Source organism: Alligator mississippiensis, chromosome 9, assembly GCF_030867095.1.
Source record: "Alligator mississippiensis isolate rAllMis1 chromosome 9, rAllMis1, whole genome shotgun sequence".
NCBI lineage: Eukaryota > Metazoa > Chordata > Crocodylia > Alligatoridae > Alligator > Alligator mississippiensis.
The window spans coordinates 58,344,662-58,362,690 of NC_081832.1; positions in this window are offsets into that span (position 1 = coordinate 58,344,662).

Genomic DNA, 18,029 nt, shown 5'->3' on the forward strand with positions numbered 1-18,029 from the left:
GCTTGAGGACCACCAACATCTGGGAGATGGTACCCCACTCAGCTCTGTTCAGAAGGACACTGATCCCAATCTCCCCAAACAAGGCCATCTCATGGATGGCCTTCTGTTGCTCCACCAGCCCCTCAAGTATCAGGTATGTGGAGTTCCACAGAGTCTCCACACCCTGTATGATTCTGTGCTGCGGGATGCTCAGCTCTGCCTGTTTCTCCCGCAGCATCTTGCCCCCCTTGATGCTGCGGTGGAAGTAGCACGCCACCTTCCTGCATTTCAAAATCAGCTGGCTTGTAGCAGTAGTGGTGGTGCTACCATCACCAGCAGCCCTGTCCCCCTGCAAGGCAGCCCTCACTATGAGGTGCAGCCTGTGTTGGCATCACAGACAGCCTTCACCATATTGGCCCCATTGTCAATGACCATGAACCCACAGGTGAGCTTGGCCTGCCCAACGAGCCACCCCTGTGCCAGGCGGTTCATGCCCCCCATGATCTCCCTTGCCGTGTGGGACTCATCCAGCACCTCGGCTTGCCGTAGAGCCCACAGACAGTCTGACTGATCACACCAGTGCCCTGTGAGGGAAAGGTAGGTGTGATCACCACCCCAGCTGCTCCAGATGTCAGAGGTGAAGAGCAAGGATATCTGCGGCCCTGCCTTGCGCAGCTCCTCCCTCAAGTACTCCCTGCATGCCTCATAAAGCGAGGGTACCACTGTCCTGCTAAAGGTGATGCATGCGAGCACTTTGTAAGATGGGGCCAGAAGTGCTATGAACCACCTGAACCCTGGCCGCTCGACTGGGGAGAAGGGCTGGCTATCCAGAGCAAGCATCTCCCCAATGCTCTGGGTGATCTCGCTCACCTTGGTAATGTGTCCCGCTTTCTGTCCACCTTTCCCCCACTGGTCCCGGGCGACCTGCCTCTGCTTTGGGGGGAAGGGGGCTTTGGAGCGAGCAGGGGACTTCCCTTTCAGCAGTCTCGCACTAGTGCCAGGCTGAACAGGAAGAAGGGCAAGGGGGTGGTGCCTCCTCACGTACATCAGTGTTGCCATGGTGGAAAAGTGTCTCAAATCCTTGCCATGGCTCATGTGCCTTTGGCAGTGCTGGCAGATGGCAAACCTGAGATCATGTGCCAGCTCAAAATGCTGCCATGCTACACTACTCCCTCACTTCTGTGTTGAGGGTGAAGATCCTGCCTTATTCCACTCCTCAGCCGGCTGAGGCTCAACAGCAGGAGGAACTGCCTCAGCTGAGCCACTTGCCTCCACAACCCCAGCTTCCTCCAAGGTGCTTCTTTCCAGAGGAGACCTGGGTCTAGGGGAAATTTGAGGGGTGTGGAGCACAAACTCTGATTCCCCTTCAGTCCACAGAACTGCTTGAGCCAGCGCACTCAGCATCCCTAGTTCCAGCTCCTCCTCTGGCAGTGGGAGGCTCAGGCTGAGAGATGACATTGGGTTGGAGGAGAAAGCGATTCCACTCCTGGTGCCTACTTCTGGACTGAGGGGAGGTGATACAGGTGCAGGGACATCAGGTGCAGACACTGCTCCCACCTACTTGCTTCCACTGGCAGCACTGATGTCATGGCTGCTTGGGAAGACAATGTGTCCGTGGCAGGGCGGCTTGCAGCTCTAGCTCCCCCCCTACCCCCTCTCCCTCCCCTGCCAGAAGACCTGGCACCTGCCTTTTCAGCACACTTCATATTAATCTTCCTGTGCTGCAAAAGGTCTGTGTGTGTGTGTCACTCCTTTGGTGTTGTGTGTTTTATTCCCTCTGTTGCGTGAGTGCACTGGACTCATCTTTGATTGTTTGCTTCAGTGTTAAGAGCTATGTAAAAAGTGTGTGCTGTCTGTCTGTTTTCTTCCATTATGAATATCTGATTTTTCTTCTTTATATTGTGTGTGTGTGTGTGTGTGTGTGTGTGTGTGTGAGTGCATGCAATCTGTGTGCCTCCCTGCACAGTGATGGATCACGCTGGCAGGGAAAACACAACTTTTTTTTTTCAAAGTTTGCAACAACAAAAAAAGAGCAAATATAAATTGAAAGAAATGAATTGAATAGTACTAAGAGATGCTAAGCTAAACTAAGCTAAGCTAAATTGTACCCAATCCTTTCTAACTACAAAAAGGAGCAGGCAAGTTCAACTACTGAGTAAAGTAACCAGGCTGAGATACCTGTGTCTGCTAGGGTACCTTTCTCATGCAGTTCCTGAGAGAGAACAAGCTTACAAAAGGCACAGCATGCCTCCAAACAGAGGCTCTTATGCTGTTCCTAGGGCCCTCCCCACAGACACTGTCATTGGAAAGGCAGCCAGAGAGAAATCCCTCTCACTGGCCACCTACACATGTCAGTCTTCCCCCCTGCTCTCTTTCCCTCCCCCGTTCCCCCTCCCTCTTCTAACTCACTTTCAGCCTCTGAAGCTTGTCTGAAGCATCCAGTGCTTTTCTGAAGTGCTTTGGAAACTCCGAACCACTTCATAAAGCCTGAATACGCCAGTGCTTCACTCCAGGCATGCTGCTTCGGATGCCGAAGTGTCTGAAGTGGCCCTGGATCCCAAGTGCAGTCCAAAGCCTTGCGCAGCCCTACTGGTAACCCAGGAGCCCACAGACTGAGAGTGGGACTCAAGTAGGGGTCTGGGAGCCTATGGAAAGGCTGAGACCTGGACCCAGAGGGTCTATGTGCCCAGAGAAGGGCTGAGATGAGCCAGAGGGTACACAAGTTGAGAGTAGGATAAACTGGATTAGAGGGTCCCTAAACCCAGAGAAGGGCTGAGAGTCAGATCAGAAGATCTACAAGCTCAGAGGAGGGGCTTCATGTGGGACCAGGGCTCCAGGAGTTCAAAGGGAGACCACATAAGGGCCCAAAGGAGCTGAGTGTATAGACAACATCAAAGAGAACACCCATGAGGCTTGGAGTGTGGTATAGAGGAGAAACAGAGGCTTGCATTGAGCCCGTAGGGCCCCAGAGGAGCACAGATATTCATGTAGCCCCTAAAGCTACAGCTGCCCTGCAGGGGCACAGGCAGGCTGAGTGCCCATTGAACTTAAAGGCTGTATTGAAATTATTGGGATCTAGAGGAGGCCCAGTGCTGATTCAAATGGACTAAGGCTCACTCTAAGACCTGTGGGCAGCCTCCCTTACTTAATCTTCAGTAAGAGCAAGGAATTGTGGGCAAGCAATTAGGGAGTGCTATGTTAGAGGTGGAGCTGGACAGAAACCACATGGCCACCAGGGGGTGACACGCCTGCCACTGGGGACTCAGTCTGGTCACGGTATACAATATTAGCAATTTATCCTCATGAAAATAGTTATATTCAGGCTTATTCCCCTTGTACAAATGTCTAGATTCCTTCTACAAGATTTAGATTATGATTTTTCACTACAAAGCAAATAGGCATTTCAAAGTCTTTATTTTACTTTTCAGCAAATAAGCATCAACAACCCTGACTCCCAATGAAGTCAATATAGAAAAAAAATATTGAATTCTAACAGGACAAAATAACTTGTTGTAAATCTAGAATAGCACACTTTACTCATCATCATTTTGTATTCAGGGACCTGACTCTGCCATCTTTGTTCAGACAAAATTCCCACTGCAGTCAGTAGAGAGCTTCCTTAATAAGCAATATAGGATTAGATCTAAAGGGATGCCAGTTTTAAATAATGCCCTCTTTGCCGGTTTGAATAATGGAATATCATAAATGTGTACGTTGCGACCCACTGAGAACTTTAAAAAGTAATTACAAAAAGTCATGTTTGCCTTGAGAGCAAGGGAGACATTTTTATTATAGAAAACCACCATTTTTTTCCCCTTGGGAATCTAAGGCAGGCTGACTTCTTTTATCAATTTCTGTAAAGCATGTGTGGAATAGAAGGTGTGGGGGTATCATTTGAAGAATCAGACTTTGATAGGGTGCTGTTACCTAGTTCAATCTAAATTATATCAAGACTTGATAGCTACACATTTTCAACGCACCACGCATGGTCAGAATTCCATAATTATGCATGGTGTACTTGGCTTTCTTGACTCTGAGTCAAGTTGAGTAGCTTTTTTCTTTTTTTCCTTTCCTTCCTTATTGCCTTTGGTTACTGCAACACCCCTTTCCCCAACACACGCATGCACGCACGCACGCACACACACACACCCCCATGCTTTCAAAATGATCCACTCCCCATTTCAGACAGGTATTGAAAAGGAGAGGGTGCAATATTGGTTCTTATGAAATATTGTAAGCAACAACCCTTGCGTCCAGATGCAAAGCACAGCGAAATCAACAGGAGTGATTCCATTGACTTAGACCATTGTTAGGCCCAAGAAGATGAAAAGGAACTGCCATTTCCAGTCTCTGGCTCTTGCTTGAGAGGAATGATTTAAGCCATAACACTGCTTCATCATTCTCCATCTTTTAAGTAGGTCAGCAGTACTTTGTGATCTGTATCAAAGGCTGCGGAGAGGTGCACATATGAAAGCCAAAAGGTTTTCAGCCTCACTACTAAACCACAGCAAAGAGTTAAAGCTCATGTTGCTTCAACAAGCATGTTGAATGAAAGTCTGAAAGGAAAAGGATCACCTTCTGCAGCAGTAATAATTATTTTACAACCTACAAAAATATTAGAGTTCTATTTTGTGCAAGAGCCTGTTGTTGAATCTAATAAAAATACTGAACATGACACTGAGCAGAAATTGAGGTTATTAATGTTCTTTTTTCCCTCCTCTTTAATGGTTCAAAAACCTGTTCAAACATTATGCAAAAGGTAAAAGCATGTAGCGCTACATGGTTTTATGGCTAATGTCAAATGAAAATTCTTTCCAACTAAAGTATGGCTTAAAAGCCCAGTACTGATAGATTTTTTAAATCTTCCTCATTAGCATCTTAGGGGGAAAAAACCTTTGGACTTGACTCTTTCTTTCTTTCTTTCGAGGGGGCGCTGTGCCGAGCCGAGGCGGGACGCCTGATCCTCATACTGTGATGCCACTGGCTGCTCAAGCTGCAGAGACGCGTCAAGCGGGCCGAGGCCTTGGACTTTTGTTTATGCGGGTCGACCCCGGAGGCCTCCATGGGTGTCCCCGCTGGCAGAACTGTAAATACTGTAAATAGTCCTAATGTTCGTTGTGTTGTTTTTTTTTTTATCTAGAGTGTACGGGCAGGCCTTGCAGGCCATGAGCCCAGGCCTTGTCCATGAGGCCCAGAGATTCGGGCGTACTTGTACATGCTCTTTACTGGCTCCGAGTTATCACCCTCCCAGGAATAAAGGTCTCTTAAAAGTCAAAAGTCTTTCTTTCTTCCTTCCTTCTCGAGGGCTATATATATAAATAGCATGTTAGACAAGATGTGTATTACTGCGAAGGTGTTTGTCACGGTGTGATGTTCTGAATGTCCTGGAATGGTTTTTCTCTGGTGTGGTTTGATGGTTTTTGCTTTCTGTACCTGATCTTTTGTGAAATAAAGTTGTTAAAAGTCAAAGTCCTTCCTTCCTTCCGCTTTGGACGCTTTGGACCAGGCTTGCTTGGAGCTGCGTGGGGCGATCCCGAGCGTAAGACTCCCCGGCTTCCTATCTCTTTTCTTCCTTCACTCCCACCTCTCTAAAGGTCTCTAGCCTCTGTTTATTTCGCTTTCTGACTCTTTTCTTGCTTTTTTGCAGCTTTTTCCCTCACTTTTCTCTCCTCTCTCTTCCCTCCCCCTCTGCTTCCGGTTTCTTTGTCTGTGAGACGCTTCTTGCAGCCTTCTCTTTTACTGTCTCTTTCCCTTTCTTTCTCTTTTTTCTGTCTGCTTGTTACGGGGAGTTACCTTTTCCATTAGCCTGCCTTCCAGAGGTGCTCTTAATTAACCCTCCATCCCCCCCTCACCCCTTAGTTTTCCTTTTCTTTTTTCTTTTCGCTGTTTTAACCCCCCCCCCTCCTTCCCCTGCCGCTTTTTTTCCCCTCCGCCCTCCTCCCCCTTTGTGGGGAGGTCTCTATTATCATTTGCCGCTTGAGGGGTGCATTTTTCTTCCCCCCCCCCTCTTTTTTCGTTCTATCCATGCTTTTTTTTTAATCCCCCAAATCCCTCCCTCCCTTTCAGTGGCTTATCTTCACTTTCTGTTTTGGCCACATTCCCGGGAGCTTGGCCTTGAACTCCTGTGTTTAAGTTTTCTTTTCGTTCCCTTAGTTTTTTTTTTGCTTTGCAGATTAACCCTGTCCTAGTGAGGATGGCTGCTCCTACACCTGGCAGTTGGCATGAGGATGTCTCTCGGGACCTCCCACTGATGCATGGCCTGAGGGTTCATACCCCTCTCCATGTGGGGCTCGAGGTTTGCATGGAGGCTCTGGCTGCGCTCCTGGGATGGCGTACCATCCGCTATGCGGGTCGTGTGAACACGGTCCCGATGATTTATTTGAGCACGCCTGCCCTGGTTGACAGGGTGTGTGCTGAGGGCCTAGACATTGCGGGCATCCACTACCCTGTCACGCCCCTAGAGACTCAGGCAGTGATAGTGGTGATCTCTAACATCCCACCACATGTTTCTGATCGGGAGCTGGCCAGGGGACTCGAGGCCTATGGAGTTCTTACGAGTCCTTTTCGCCGGCTGCCGATGGGAAGCAAGGACCCTCAGCGGAAGCACATCCTGTCTTTTTGGAGGCAGGTCTTTATGCTCCTCAAGGAGGGCCCCCAGTCTTTACCTCGCTCCCTGAGCCTCATGCTTGAAGGTCGGAGGTATATTATCTATTTGTCTGTGGGAGAGACTACATGTTTTAAGTGCGGTGGCTCCTCCCACCTGGCTGCTCAGTGCCCTCAGGGCAAGGCGGCCGGACCATCGCCACCTGCGGGAGCGCCGAGAGACGGTGTGTTGACTTCTGGGGCATGCAGCAGGCCCAGGGAGGCAGAGAGCTCTTCCTCCCAGCCTCCTTCCACCCCTACTCCATCTCAGGGGACTGGGGGCTCTGGTGTGAAACCATCATCCAGTGGAGAGGCTGGTGCTACAACCCAGGCCACACCGCCGCCTCCCCCGTCTGTGGTGCCCTCTGCCCTCAGAGCGGGGGTCCTGCTGGCTGGGGGGGGCGGGGCAGTCTGGCCCATCCCCAGCACAGGGGCAGCTGCCCACTACCACCAAGAAGAAGAAGAAGGAGGACAAAGAGAAGAAGATGAAGGGTGCCTCTCAGGATGCCCTATCCCTGTCAGGACCCTCCTCGGCCAGTGCCGAGGGACCCCCCCACTAGAGAGCCTGGCCCCTCTCTGGCTGCCATAGCCATTGGCAGGGCAGACTTAGCGGAGGGGGAGGGGGCTTCAGGGGTCCCTCTCCCCTCGCCTGTCCCCCAGCCTCCGGAGTCGGGCGGCGGCGGGGATGGTGGCAAATGCCTCTCTTCTGGTGGCCTGGCCTCGGGGGTGGCAGGAGAGTCTGCTACCCCCTTGGTCATGCCCCAGCCTGGCGGATCAGATGGAGAAGTTGGCGAGATGGAGGTCCAGCTCACTGAGTCTCGCAAGAGGCGTCGTGAGCGGGATGGCCTCTCTCCCCCCAAGAAGACAGGGAATGCCCTCGTGGAGCCGGTCCTTGACTCGGACGATGAGAGGCAGCTGATGTGTCTAGACATAGAGGGTGTCGATGCTGCAGTTGCGGACGAGCTCCCGCCGGGGGTGCGGACTCGCCGCTCTTCCTTAGGCAACATCCACCCCAAGCTGGCGGAGCCCCCCTGGGTCCCTCCAGACTATGGGGGACTCCTGTCCTTCTTGAAGCTAACTAAGGGGCAGAGGAACGTAGCAGGACACATCACTCAGTGGTGCGCAGACCCCAAAGTGTTTGTTAAGGGTGCCAGGGCAGCTGCCAAGCTCATGCAGCAGGATCTGGGCACACGCCAGATGGCTTACCGTTTGGAGAAGCTTGCCCAGAGGGTGAGAGTTGAGTGGGACTTGGGTGGGTCCCTCGACTAGAGTGGGGCACAGTAGGCCTTCCTTGACCTGTCTGTACTGCCTTGCTCTGCTCTTGGGTGCTCGTTCTTCCACCTGTACCTTGCTTTGCTCTTCCTCTCCCACACCCACATCCATGGCAGCCACAACCATTGGCACCTTCAACATCAACGGCTGTCGAGACTCGGTGAAGCGCGAAGCCGTCCTGGAGCTCCTGCGACAGAAGAGGCTGGCCGTCGCCTTCCTTCAAGAGACACACTCTGACAGATTCAACCAGGCGGCCTGGTGGGCTGCCTGGCGAGGACAGGTGTTCCTGAGCCATGGCACCAACCTTAGCGCTGGGGTCGCGACTCTCTTATCACCACAGCTGCAGCTTGACGCGGAGGTGCCGTGGGAGGTCATCCCCGGCCGCCTGCTGACCGTCCACGTCACCCTCGCACAACACCGCCTGCTGCTCATCAACATCTACGCGCCTTCCGATGGTCAGGAGAGGGTCGTTTTCTTCGAGACCTTGGCTGCCCTCCTGCGCGATGCTAGTGAGGATGATGACCTGCTCCTCCTCAGTGGGGATTTCAACTGCACCACTGCCCCGCGCCTCGACCGCACAGGGCCTGAGCCCCACCTGCCCTCCGCTCACAAGCTGCAATCTGCCTTGGAGGGGGCAGACCTCATGGACATCTGGCGAGCCCTGCATCCTGATGCGCGCCAGTACACCTGGGCCAGGATGGGTGCCGATGGTGTCACCATGGCTCGCCTCGACCGCCTTTATGTCACCAGGCACCACCTGCCACTCCTGCGCAGCAGCTGCATCGCTCCCTCGGGTCTGTCAGATCATGACCTAGCCTTCAGTGAACTGAGCCTGCCGGGGAGAGCCTGTGCACGGGCACCTTATTGGTGTTTCAACGTCAGCCTGCTTCAGGACTCCTATTTCCGGGACTGTTTTGCCCACTTCTGGAGGAGGTGGGAGGCTGCAAGATCGAGCCACTCCTCCTGGAAGCTGTGGTGGGACGTGGGCAAGGTACAGATCTGAGCCTTTTGCCAGCAGTACACCCAGCTGGCTGCGAACGAGACGCGCCGACGTATCTGGGAGTTGGAGGAGGACGTGGCGGAGCTCGAGGCTGCTCTGCTGGCCGCTGGCAGCGACGCAGCACTGAGCGAGAGCCTCCGGTTCCGCAGGAAATGTCTGCACGACTTGGCGGAGAGCGCGGCCCGTGGTGCGAGGATCCGTGCCCGTTGCCAGGAACTGGCGGAAACTGACGCCCCGACCCGCTTCTTTTTCAACCTGGAGCGGCGGAGGGCAGCGAGCAAAGTCTTGGACCATCTCAAGACTCCTGAGGGCCGGGTCATTACAGAGCCCGGCGAAATACGCAAACAGGCTGTCGCTTTCTATCGTGACCTGTTTGCGGCTGAGCCGTCGTGCCCCGAGGCCACGCAGGAACTCCACGAGGGCCTACCACGTCTTGATGCCCTGGAGGCCGGAGAGCTTGAGCGGGACTTGTTCCTGGAAGAGCTGGCGGCCGCCACGGCCAGCCTCGCCTCCGGCAAAGCCCCGGGCCTTGATGGGTTGCCTGCTGAGTTTTACAAGACCTTCTGGCCTCTCCTCAGCCCCAGCCTCCTGTGCGTTTTCCAGGAGAGCCTTGCCGACAAGGTCTTGCCGATCAGCTGCCGCCGAGCGGTGCTGACCCTGCTGCCCAAGAAGGGAGACCTGGGCTACATGAAGAACTGGCGGCCGGTCTCCCTGCTGTGCGCGGACTATAAGATCCTGGCTAAAGTGTTGGCCACCTGCCTCCGCACGGTCATGGCCTCTCTCACCGGGCCCGAGCAGAGCTACTGCGTGCCGGGCAGGACCATTCAAGACAACCTGTTCCTGCTGCGTGACCTACTCATAGCTAGCGAGCTCTTTGGCCTCGACATCGGCCTCATCTCTCTAGACCAGGAGAAGGCCTTTGACCGGGTGGGCCACGCCTATCTCTTCCGGACTCTGGAGGCCTTTGGTTTTGGGCCCCTCTTCACCGGGGCCCTCCGGGTCTTGTACCAAGACATTTCCAGCCTGCTCAAGGTGAATGGTGTGCTTTGTGCTCTGTTCCCCGCATGGAGGGGCATTTGTCAGGGGTGTCCGCTGTCGGGCATGCTCTACGCCCTGGCCATCGAGCCGCTGCTGCACACGCTGTGACGCCGCCTGAGTGGTGTGGCCCTGCCAGTGGCCACCGGCCCATCCGCTAGGCCTCCTCTCCGGCTGTCGGCATATGCGGATGATTTCACCATCTTCCTCAACACTCAGGAAGACGTGCGGGCCCTGGCAGATTGCCAGCGTGCCTATGAGCGCGCCTCCTCCGCCCGCATCAACTGGGCCAAGAGCGATACTTTGCTGCTTGGCGCATGGACTGGCACGCCCCCCCCCAGACTTGCCGGGGGGGCTCACATGGCACCGCGAGGGCCTCAAGATCTTGGGCGTGTTCCTGGAGCCACCGACCTTCATGGCGCGCAACTGGGACGACCTCGAGGAGGCGGTGGAGGCCCGCCTGCAGCGGTAGCGGTGGCGCTGGCGCCTGCCCAGTCTTTCCTACCGGGGGGCGCGTCCTTGTCATCAACAACCTGGCGGCAGCGACCTTGTGGCACCGGTGCGCCGTGCTCGACCCCCCACTGGATCTACTGGAGAGACTCCAGCGCAACCTGGTGGACTTTTTCTGGGATGGGCGCCACTGGCTCCCACGAGCCGTCCTTCACCTGCCTGTTGCCGAGGGGGGGCCAGGGTCTGGTTGACCTGGCCAGCAGGGTGGCGGCCTTCCGCCTGCAGGCCCTTCAGCGACTGCTTTACAGCGAGGAGCAGCTGCCATGGCAACAACTGGCGTGCCGGTTCCTGCAGAGGATTGGCGCCCTTGGCTTTGACCAGGAGCTCTTTTTGTTGACACCCACGCTCCTGACCTGGGCGGTGCTTCCGGCCTTTTATCGCAGTGTGGTACGAGCCTGGCAGGCCGCCTTCCACCTCCAGCCTCGAGCCCGGACACTGTGTTTCCCGTAGCTGTTGAGGGAGCCTCTGGTGCACAACTCAGCCCTGTGGGGCTCCGTGCCGAGCCTGGCCTCTGCCAGCCTCATGGCCACCCTCATCCAGGCGCGTGTCCTCTGCCTGCACCATCTCCTGGACCCCGCTCGGTCAGCCTGGCTCTCGCCCGAGGCGCTGGCCGCACGGCTGGGTGTGCGCTCCATCCGCACCATGGGTCATCTCCTGCGTGACATCCGCGCCGCCCTCCTGCCGGTGGCGGTGGCCGCCTTGGACGAACATCTCCGTGTGCGCCAGATCCCGCGGGCCACGGATGCCGCAAGCGAGGCTTTCCCTTCGCTGCTGGTCACCCCGGCTGTGGCCGCGGAGTTGGCCGGTGGGCTGGGCACTCTGTTGTGGCTCCCCATGCCTCCCGGTAGTGACACAGGTTGTCCCTTTGCTTCTCTATCGCGTAGAAGCTTGTATGCCTGGGTGGTTTGTGTCTGCCATGCTCAGGTGCTGGCGGGCCGCCCCGATACACCATGGCGATGGTGCCTGGGGCCACCGGCTTCCCCACCGGCCCACCCAGCATGGCGCACATTGTATAAGCCGCTGACTGCCAAGAAGACTGGCGACCTGCAGTGGCGGTTGCTGCACGACATCCTAGCCACTGGCACGTTTGCGTCCCACTTTGACCCAGTCGCTTCAATGGCCTGCGCCTGGGGGCGTGGAGGAGGATCTCCTTCACGCCTTCCTGGACTGTCCCCGCCTGCGGCCACTCTTTGCCACCCTCGAGCTGCCGCTGCGGGCGCTGGGCAGCAGCCTCTCAGAGACCACTTACATATGCTCCTACCCCTACCGGGCGGCCGAGCAGGACGCCATCTGCCTGGCCAACTTTTTGCTGGGCCAGGCCAAGATGGCCGTCCTCAAGAGCCGCCGTAACCAGCTTGCTGGCACCGGCTCAGACGATGCCCCACGGCTCTTCGGCCTCCTAGTGCAGGCGCGCCTCTCGCTGGAGTTTGAGCACGCTGTGCTCCGGCAGGGAGTGCCCACCTTCGAGGCACTCTGGGCCCTTGAGGGAGCAGTGTGCCACGTGGAGGACGGCCGTCTCAAATACGCGCTCTGATGTTATGACCGGTCTGGGTGACCGGGCGGACATGGTGGCGGACTGTGGCTTCCGGCTTGTGCCGTGCCCTGGGCCCTCACCAAGCTGCTTTTGTTTATTTTCTCGGGGTGAGAAGTTGAAGGTTTTTGTACGTGTACTATGGGACAGGGAAGGGTGGAATTGTTCATTTCTCAAGGGCTATATATATAAATAACATGTTAGACAAGATGTGTATTACTGCGAAGGTGTTTGTCACGGTGTGATGTTCTGAATGGCCTGGAATGGTTTCTCTTTGGTGTGGTTTTTGCTTTCTGTACCTGATCTTTTGTGAAATAAAGTTGTTAAAAGTCCTTCCTTCCTTCCAGACTTCTCAATACTGTTGTCATAAGTCATAGCAAAAAATGTATCGCTCTGTGATCCCAAATGCACATGTTCAGTTTCCAGGCCATTGTGCTCAAAGGCTCTAACCTGTTGCTAATGCAGAAGAAATGTAGTTAGAATTCTTGTGTACCCATCTCATAGAAGTTGGTAGATCTGATTTCATGAAAATAAAATATTGGGCTTTTTCCAACAATACCTAATAGTAAAAGGGATCTTGTGGTTTAAAGCAGTGGACTGAGATTCATATGATGTGGATTCAATTCCTGAGTGAACTATGTATTTCTTGTGTAACACTGGGCAAGTTGTTTAATTTCTCTGGATAGAGTTTTTAAAAGTAGCAAACAGTACTGAAATGTAATGCTACTTCAGTACTTATGCAGCTTTGAAAATCCTAGCCTTGGTTTCCCCTCTATAAAATAAGGGAACTCCATACCATAACTCCCTACCACACAGTGAATCCATTCATGCTTCTGTGGTTTTACTTGTTCTGTGGGTATTGAGAGCCATACGAAGAACTCTAGAGACAAATGTCAGGGATTTTGTAAATATTTACATAAAGCTCAGGAATTTTTTTTTAAGGGGGAAAAATAGTACTACTGAAATCCCAATGTTGTTGATTGCAAATGCCTCCCACATATATTGAAAATAATCTCTAGATGTATTCTAAAAAATAAAGGGCGTCTATGCATGTGCTCTGGAGTGGCAGGGGTGAGTGGGGTTTTAATTAAAGTGGATCCGAGAGCCACTCTAATTAAAGTGCCCACAGTGTCATGTGTATTCAGCATCCCACGCTTCAAAATGGCAGTGGGAGTGCTTCAACTAAAACTCATTTGACAAGCTTTAGTTAAAGTGCCCTTGCCATTTTGAAGTGTGGGGACTCTGAACAGATGTGAGTGCAGAGGCTACTAGAGAGTGCTTATTAGCATGCCTCCAGCAGACTCCATTAATTGCATGCTAGTGAGCAGATGTCCAGCACACATATAGGTGCCCAAAATGTATTAAAAGTATATTTGAAACAAATCATACAAATACTATAAACATAGGTTATATAAAACTGTGGAGATGTATCTGTTATGTTGGACCTAGAGGACTTCCATGAAAGGAAAAAGTGATACATGTGAAGGCCAGCAAACCCTTGAAGTATTTGTTACTATCCAGAAAAAAGACTGTTGTGATCAAGTGCCTTGGCATGTTGAGGGGGGAGTTGGCTTCTAGAAGTGCACTTTATTTTATTTTGATTGCACAGACATGCAGATGGCAATTACTATAGCATGTTTTTATTTTTCCCCCAATTTAAGAAATATAGTGAATAAATAGAAAGTCAAAGAAGATAGCATTTGAGAAATGTTTTTTTTACAGACTCCGGAAATGGTTTCTCTTATGTTCCTAGATGTAGCCATGAAGCACTACAGTGCATTTCCTCCCAAGCCAGATATTTCAAATTTGAGGTTCATTTTAACATTTTACTAGTTGTAATCAAATGTAAGCAAAACATTCATATAAATGCATATTCCTTTCTGATAAACCATTGCCTTGTCCCAGTTCCAGCACTAATTCATATCTTTCATGACATTAAAAGGACTATAATGTTAGTGTATTTGCTCAATGGGGGAACTGGGATTCCCTGGCCTACATTTAAATGATATTTCTTTCATTTAAGGCCCATTGTGTCTGGTACTGTACTAAAGTTGTTTTTCAAAGAAAGGAAAAAAATCTACTGAACTCTTAGTGGACTAGAGGGAAGGAAGGGAATCACATTCAGATTTTAGTCTTTTCTGAAGATGTCTGAAAATCTTTAGAAGACCTAAAACATGCTATCCCAGTGGGAAGTTGAAACTCTGACTGCAAAACAAATCAAGAGTGGGCCAGAATAGATATCTTATGTGCTCAAAATATTCTGGAGCATACTGAAGTATATTTTGCAAGTACATCAACCAGCCCAAGAAATTTTCACATGATTGTAAAACACTAATCTTGAAAATGTAAAACTATGGATGAGGTCAATGGGACCAGGTATTCACTCTATATGTTCAACAATATAAATCTCTTTACTTTTATGTGTGTATACTTATTACACTGCAGTCATTCAAATAGATCTGCATAAAGGTAGCCATATATAATACATATAACCAGTTGCATATATAATTAAGCAAAACAAAACACTGGCATTGTGCTTGAAACTCATTTTCATCCTCAGGATCTTAAGTCAAAGCGAGTCAATTGGCATAATAGAGACATAATGTGGCACTCTTAACGATACCTGAAAATCTCCTTTGCAGACCAATCTGTAGGTTTCTTTCTTTCACTTATAGTATATAAATCATTTATGATATCCAGGTATAATGAATATTAATGGTCTATGGAGAAAATCATATTAACAGACTTCTTTTATTATTAGAAGGACTTCAGAGAATTATGGTCAGTCACTTTAGTGAAAGCTATGTAAGACAAAATAATAAAATATGGAGATTGGATAATAAATCATTTTGACCAGGTATGAAAGTAATAAACATACAGAAACTAAAAACCTAGCACTTTGACTAATGGAGCCATCAGTTTGCTCTTCCTAGAGGGCTTATTCCTCTTTCTGGTGGACACGGTGTTGCAAACACCCCGGAGTTCTTTGAAAACACATTTATACATTGAGGAATAAATCCACTTTATTTTGTACCCTGTTTTTATCCTGGCCTGTGAGAGGACTTCCAATGAAAGTCCTCAGACCCTTAAAACAAAAACCTGCTGTCCCTCACAAGATAAAGGTTTCCCTTCCCTTCAGAAATTAACTTGGTGAACAGTTTTTTCACCCGATGTCTGCTGAGCTGCCTTAGGTTCTATGAGGAAGGTGGACTTCCACTTAGCCCAAGTCATACAAGAGGGATGAAGCAGGTGGGGGGAGCAGTCTGATTTCAAGAGCTGATTAATCTTCTTCCATTTTGCCTATATCCTGGGTAACTTCCAGTATGCAGATTTTATGATATAAACTTAATATCGAATTAAACCATTTGGGGCCAGCTTTGAAAACACTGGGATAACATCCACGCTCATTCCTATACCTGAGACAGGTGATAATTTCTCTGTGCTTCCACCCTGAGTTAATGAGCTTTTACCTGCCTTTGTAAATGCTTTCTAATCCATAGCACAAAAATCCTCCTATTAATGTCATTGCATTTTTATACAAAAAACTAAAACTCTTGGTTCCAAAATGATACCTTTTATTAGACCAACTGGAAAATGGCAAGAAAATTGTCCTTTTCTGCAAGCTTTCAGGATCAAAGTCCCTTCATCAGGCTCTGGGAGAAGTATAGATGGTACAAGATGGTAAAAAGTCCCCATAGGTAGTAAATAAACTTCATTTTTGTACAAAGGGAGCTGAAGAGGGAAGTCTGTCCCTCTGGGTCCATGAGAGTGTCTTTGTGAGCTGTGTTGAGTAGCTCTTTGATGTGTTGATCAGGTAGAATTCCTTCCCTGGAGGTGTCAGATGGCAGGCAGGGAGGCAAAAAAACTTCCTTGTTGTTTCAGCCAATTTTGGATTTTAAACTTCCATCTTCATCTCCCTCTGTGCAAAAATGAAGTTTATTTCCTACCTATGGGGACTTTTTACCATCTTGTACCATCTACACTTTTCCCAGAGCCTGATGAAGGGACTTTAATCTCGAAAGCTTGCAGAAAAGGACAATTTTCTTGCCATTTTCCAGTTGGTCTAATAAAAGGTATCATTTTGGAACCAAGAGTTCTAGTTTTTTGTATGTCTTTTTGTCTCAGACCAACACAGCTACCAAGTGTTACATTTTACAGTCACGGCTACCCTGATTACATTTTTAGCATTTCAATATGCTTGTTGCCCTGTTACTCTCAGGTTTTTGTAGTCTGTTGTTGGTTTTACTCCCCTTTGTCTCTTATTTATTAGTTTCCCTAGTTTTCCTTTTCTCACATAATCTTGTTTTCCTTATTTATTTTACCAGAGCCTGAGGAAAATCTAAAACAAAATGGGAAATGTTATTAGAATTGTCATTTTGAACCCTGATTCCATTACCAAAGCATTCTTAAAATAAACTTTCTTTTGTTTTTCTTACCAATCTCACTTTTTCAGCATAACATAGCACAAGGGATTGTTGGGGGTCTTTTTTTTCTTTTCAAAATAATGATGGATTACAAGAGGCCCAGAGCTAAGTACCAAACTATTCAATACTAACGTGACCTATTCTGCCAGCAGGTCAAGAACAACATAGTCCATCATTTCCATGACCTTGAACAAACAAGCTTTGGTTTAACTTGCTTGCAGTTTCTTAAGGGTGTCATGTGTTGGGATGCAGAGTTGGATATCAACAGGATGAAAGTAAAACTTGTGTCAATCCCACAGCCCCAAAAACTGCCACAAGAAATGAGGGGCAGAGGGAGTTTCCCAATTTTTATATAGAAGATCATAGGGGTTAGGATCACAAGCCAATGGGCCACAGGGAGGGGACAGATAAAAGGTAAAGGAACATTGACAATTGTGATAATACACACCCCGTACTTAATTTCCTCAACACCTCTGGAGGTGCCCCCAATCAAGACTTCAGTCCCAGAGTGCTCAGACAGAAGCAGTCTGCAGCCACCACATCTGAGTCCAGCCCACACTGTCCTAGCTGACCAAGCCAGTGGGATTTCAAGCTCCACTGTGCACTCCTATATAGAGCCAACTGATCTCCAGCCAGAGGTTGCAAACACTGTCCTCTTCTCACCACAGCCACACACCTCTCTCCAGCCTGCTTGCCTCCTCTTCCTTCTTCCCCTGTACCACAGCCTGTGGGGATTCCTGGGAACTGTAGTCCACATTAGCAAAGTTATCACAGCTTTGCAGACTGCTTTCTGGTTCCAGCTTCTGTTATGCACATTTCTCATTACGAACTAATTCTGGTCTTTGGGGTCTGTTCCTGAGTGTTTTAAATGTTTCTTTGCCAAAATAACAAATCCAACCAAGAAAAAGTTCTTATATCTTCTTCACACATGCAAGGCAGGATAGAGATGCACCTTATAGACTAACTGAATCATATGCATACTGACTTGTAAGAAGTTATGCATCTCTGATTCAGTTAGTCTACTGCTCACCAGTTTTATTTCCTCCCCTAATAGCAATAATTGAGTCTATAAATAGAAATGTGAGTATCCTGGATGAATGACAAGGATACTGTAGATCCAGGAGACAAAAATCCAAATATTAGGTATGATCCAACCATGAGATCACCATCAGTAGATTGATTACCAATCAAACCTTATGTAGTCACTGCAGCTCTGACTAGCCTGTTTCACTTCTGGGGTGATAATGTAACCAGGGCCACATTAATGCATAGGCAAACTAGGCACATGCCTAGGGCCCTAAGCTGTGGGGAGCCCAGTGCTTCCCCCTGCGATAGCAGCGTGAATGGCCTCGTCCACTTCCTTTCCCTTCCCCTCCCCTCCACCAGACTTGCAGAATGGCCTGACCCGGCCAGTCTACAGCTTCTGGGCAGGGCTGCTGCTGTTGCCACCCCAGGGGTCTACATGCCTTCCCCAGCATCCGACACACTCCAGCCACCAAGCAGGGAGAGGGTGGGGAGAAGGTGGGCTGCAGCTGGGCAGAAGCGTAGAGGTCACACCCAGGGGGGCAGAGGGAGCACAAAGCTGGGGGTCAGGGTGTGGATGTGAGGGAGGGTGTGGGGTTTGAGAGCCCCCTAC